The sequence below is a fragment of the Alligator mississippiensis genome, chromosome 1 (assembly GCF_030867095.1).
Source record: "Alligator mississippiensis isolate rAllMis1 chromosome 1, rAllMis1, whole genome shotgun sequence".
In the NCBI taxonomy this organism is placed as follows: Eukaryota; Metazoa; Chordata; order Crocodylia; family Alligatoridae; genus Alligator; species Alligator mississippiensis.
The window spans coordinates 93078330-93083850 of record NC_081824.1 but is presented as its reverse complement, the minus strand read 5'-3'; positions in this window follow the sequence as shown (position 1 = coordinate 93083850).

Sequence of the window (5521 nt, the reverse complement as noted above, 5' to 3'; positions counted from 1 at the left end):
CTACTTCTAAATACTTTCCTGTTTTTAAAATGCACATAGATTATGTAGCAGGGGTTTAGGTTGTAGTCGTGTTGGTCTAAGGACATAGGCAGACAAGGTCCCTTGGGTGAATTTGATATCTTTTATTAGACCAACCCAAATAGTTGGAGAATATTTATTAAGCAAGCTTTCGGGTTCAAAAACCCTTCGTCAGGCTAAGGAAGTTTCAGCAGTTGGTGTGCATAGATTGTGTATACATTTTCTCTTTGGGTGCATTTTTTAAATTCAGCCAAAACTCTGTTATTGTTTAAATATTTATGTGACAAAGGCACTAGAGGCCCCGCTGAGGATCAGGGACTGTTGTAGTCAGCATTTTGCACATATGCATGAAGGCCCATGAAATCTTAACTCCACATAGAAAATGGCTAGTATTTACTCTTCAGGTCAAAGGGCAAGGAATGTAACATACAGGTTTTCTTTATAATTTACTTTTACTTATTTTAATATCACAGTTGTTTCACCAATTAACACTGTTAAATCTTGCTGAAAATTTCAACACATCTTACACTTTCCTGTTAAGAAACATGGGTAAGTTGATGGGTGTTTCTACCTAACATGTACATTTAAGAGATGACTGCGCAGATGATTTTATAATTAGAGGGGGTGGGTGGGGAATGAGGATAGTTTAAACTTGACTTTTGGAGTAAGCTGCTGACATTTTAGAGCTGCTATTGACATGAATTATGCTTTGTTTGGAAGCTTCACTAAATTTGGAAGGAGAGAGATACTTTTATTGTCACTCAGGTTACTATTAATGCAATTATTATTTCTCTTACAAATAATCTAAGGGTACTTTTGAATATACTTTACACCACCTAAATTGGAAGATGTGAAACCCCATTTTTGCTCCCCTCCCTAAGTCAGTTCTTTCATTGCATTATTAATATTCTTATTTTTCATAGAACAAATTATTCTGATTGCAAAATACCATATTTATTCAAATAGAAGATGACCCTGATTACAAGATGACCCTCCCCCAATAATTAGATTCGATATCTGGAAAATGTATAAATGTGTTACTGTTTTCCAGATATCGAATCTAATTATTGGAGATTTGCCTTGAATTTGTCCCCTTTTCACTGCTACAGCAGGGAAAATATATATGGGGGGTCAGGTAACCCCTTAGCTCTCTGCTTGCCCCCAAATTTTCCCCTGGCAGCTTCTTCCCCTCTCCTTACTGTCAGACCCTGTTCCCCCCGAGCACATGGACATGAGGAGCAAATTTGAAAACAAGAACCTTGAAATTAAAAATGCTGTAGAAATGTGCATATAGTACCCATGCACTTAGTTTATCCAGAACTTATTCATATTTAAAGCTTTCATAGATTTCATAGACATTAGGGCTGGAAGGGACCTTGCAAGATCATCAGGTCCAGCCGCCTGCCCAAGGGGAAGGAAATCAGCTGTGGTCAGATCACCCCGGCAAGATAGGCATCCAAGCATTTCTTAAAGGTATCCAGAGTAGGTATCCAGAGTAGGTGCCCCCCTTCTGGGGGGAGTCTATTCCAGACTCTGGAGCCTCGGACACTAAAGTTTATCCTTATGTCCAGGTGCTTTTGCTCACTTTGAGCTTGGCTCCTGCCACTGCTCCATAGACCTGGGCATGTTGCAGCACCTTTTCCACTGGCCACTTGTCCCTGCACAGGATGTTGAGGTTGTCCATGTAAGCCAGGACTCTTGTCTCTGCCCCACTGCCCCCAGGGATCTCCACTCTGTGGATCCCAGGGTCTTGCCTGAGCCATTCGGCCATGGTTCCATCATGCAGATGATGAGGATCAGAAAGACCAGGCATCCCTGCAGATGCCCAACTCCACCATGATTGGGGCAGTTTGGAAACTTGTTCACCAGCACCCTGCTGCTCATGTTCATGTTCAGTGCTTTTATCCATGCAACAAAGGTTGGGGGGACCCCCATCTTCAGTGTTTTTAACAGAAATCAGTGGGACATTGAATGCCTTTTCTGGGCTGAGGCTTAGCATGGCAACATCCAACCCCCTCTCCAATTGGTACCACAACGCATCTCGCAGTTGCAGCGGGGCTCCCCCGGGTGTGCCATGTATAGCTCTCAGTAAAAGGCAGCATCCCTTCATTTGACTTGTGGCCTTCCTGGTCTTCTTTAACCTGCCAAAGCAAGCACTCCTCCCTCTCCTCACCTCTACCCAGGGAGCCCAGGCCAGAAAGATCTTCATGGCCTGTTCCCTGTACCAGGCCCCAATCTGAGCTCTCACCTCCCACATGGCCTCCCTCACATCCCAAACCCAAGTTGCCTGCTTGTGCATGCTCTGCAACTTGTCATTTAAGTGTTTGTGTTGCATCCTCTGGACCCAGCCTTGGCTCCTGCCAGCTTGCTGGAAGAAATCTTTTTTCTTTTATGCTGGCTCACCAGTCCATGTGGTTCTGGTACCAGGCTCTGAGGGTTCTCCACCCTGTGTAGCACTGCCTGAACTCCTGAGTTTTTTTCAACATCCATAGATTCATAGATTCATAGATGTTAGGGTCGGAAGGGACCTCAATAGATCATCGAGTCCAACCCCCTGCATAAGCAGGAAAGAGTGCTGGGTCTAGATGACCCCAGCTAGATACTCATCTAACCTCCTCTTGAAGACCCCCAGGGTAGGGGAGAGCACCACCTCCCTTGGGAGCCCGTTCCAGACCCTGGCCACTCGAACTGTGAAGTTCTTCCTAATGTCCAATCTAAATCTGCTCTCTGCTAGCTTGTGGCCATTGTTTCTTGTGACCCCTGGGGGCGCCTTGGTGAATAAATACTCACCAATTCCCTTCTGTACCCCCGTGACGAACTTAAAGGCAGCCACAAGGTCGCCTCTCAACCTTCTCTTGCGGAAGCTGAAAAGGTCCAGTTTCTCTAGTCTCTCCTCATAGAGCTTGGTCTGCAGGCCCTTGACCATACGAGTTGCCCTTCTCTGGGCCCTCTCCAGGTTATCCGCATCCTTCTTGAAGTGTGGCGCCCAGAATTGCATGCAGTACTCCAACTGCGGTCTGACCAGCACCCTATAGAGGGGAAGTATCACCTCCCTGGACCTATTCGTCATGCATCTGCTGATGCACGATAAAGTGCCATTGGCTTTTCTGATGGCTTCGTCACACTGCCGGCTCATGTTTATCTTGGAGTCCACTAGGACTCCAAGATCCCTTTCCACCTCTGTGCCACCCAGCAGGTCATTCCCTAGGCTGTAGGTGTGCTGGACATTTTTCCTCCCTAGGTGCAGCACTTTGCATTTCTCCTTGTTGAACTGCATCCTGTTGTTTTCTGCCCACTTGTCCAACCTATCCAGGTCTGCCTGCAGCTGTTCCCTGCCCTCCGGCGTGTCCACTTCTCCCCATAGCTTTGTGTCATCTGCAAACTTGGACAGAGTACATTTGACTCCCTTGTCCAAGTCACTGATGAAGACATTAAAGAGTATCGGTCCAAGGACCGAGCCCTGCGGGACCCCACTGCCCACACCCTTCCAGGTCGAGACCAACCCATCCACCACGACTCTTTGGGTGCGACCCTCCAGCCAATTCGCCACCCACCGGACTGTGCAGTCATCTACATCACAGCCTCTGAACTTGTTCACCAGTATGGGGTGGGATACCGTATCGAAGGCCTTCCTGAAGTCTAAGTATACGACATCCACCCCTCCTCCTGTGTCCAGGCGTTTCGTAACCTGGTCATAGAAGGAGACTAGATTGGTCAGGCACGATCTGCCTGCCACAAACCCATGCTGGTTTCCCCTCAGCATAATTTGCCCTGCCGGGCTCTCACAAATGTGAGCCTTGATAATTTTTTCAAAGACTTTACCAAGGATGGAGGTGAGACTGGCCTATAGTTGCCCGGGTCCTCCTTCCTCCCCTTCTTGAAAATGGGGACTACGTTAGCCCTTTTCCAATCCTCTGGGACTTGGCCCGTGCGCCACGAGCATTCGAATATTCCCGCCAGTGGCTCTGCAATGATGTCGGCCAGTGCCTTCAGCACCCTCGGATGGAGCTCACATTCAAGTTCCATATGTCCCTGCCTCTTTCAGGCTGCACCCCATCTCTGCCTTCACTGCCAGGAGGCAGTGGTCCAAGAAACATGTGGATTCGGCTTTCGCTACTGACTGTCCTTCAGGGAGGAAGATGAAGTCTATGCATGACTTTATTTGTCCTATGGGATCCACCTGAGTGAAGTCACCCCGCAGGTCCTTGGGCTCCTTTGCCTGCATCCACCAGCCTGTGATCAGAGATCAGTTGTTTTGCAGCCTGGAGGATCTGCCCAGGCCTGTTTGGCCTCTGCCTATTCTGTCACCCGCGTTGATGATGCAGTTGGAAGTCTCCTGTGGTCATCACTGGCCAGGTACCGAGCATTGCCAAACTCACATTTTCTAGGAAGGTATACCTTGCTTCCCTTTTAGCTGCTGCATAAACATTTAGGAGAGCTGATTTCCTTCCCTCTGTTTCAAGGGTGGCTTACAGAAGCCTGCCTGCAATAATTTCTGTGCTGTAGGTAGTGCACTCTGTCTCATTTCAGGAGAATTGCAACACATGCTGCTCTATTGTCATTTGATCTGCCCCACATGGAGAAACCATGCTGCCAGTGTCTTCTCAACAAAGCAGTTTTTAGAGCTGGGCAAATCACATTCCTGGAGCCACATAATGTGGACTTGTAGTTGCCCTAGGCACTGTTCTATTGTGTCCCTTTTTTTTTTCTTTAGCAGGCTTCTTGCATTTAGTTAGACAGTTAGTATCCCCACAATGAAAGCAGTGAGAGGGGGCAGTGAAAGCCATTATTTTTTCATTTCTTCATGTGTTTAGCGTCTTTGTTCAGGTCCAGGCTTTTTCTTGCCTTGCAGGGCCACCTGGTGGGCCAGATCTTTTTTCTCTGTGGTTTTAGGGGACACCTGGGTCTTCCTCCTGTGCTTCTGCTGCTGTGTCCAGCCATCTTGATCTGTCTCTGGGCTCCCAGAGGGGTTCTCCTGTTTTCCTTGGAAATCTATTTCTGAGCTGGATTCCCCTCCAGCTTCTGAGTTTTTTCCAGGCTCCTTTCTGGGGTGCCTAGGTTCACCTCCTCCATCTGTTCCCTTCACAACTATTTAGTGTCTTTGTTTAGCTTCTTGAGGGAGCATTCATAAACTGGGGGTGGGGTAGCTCAGCTTTAGCTCCTTTCCCTCTTTTTCTTGGTATCCCTCCCCTGCTCTATTCTCCTCCATTTCCACTAACTCCCCATTCTCTGTTGCTGCCTGGGGAGGCTGGGCCATGGAGTTCCTGCAGTCCCTTGTTTTTCCCTGTTTGCTTAGGACTGAGAGCGGTCTCTAAAAATATGCCCCTCATCCCCATACAGAATGCAGTGCCAGTTCTGCTCACAGTCCTTGGCTTCATGTCCTTTCTTCTTGTACGACACAAATTTTAGTTGTGCATTGTGCCACCACATGTCCCTGCTCCCCACATTTATGGCAGAGTTTGGACTGCCCCTGGTAGAAGCCCCTGTGGGATCCCAGGGAGAT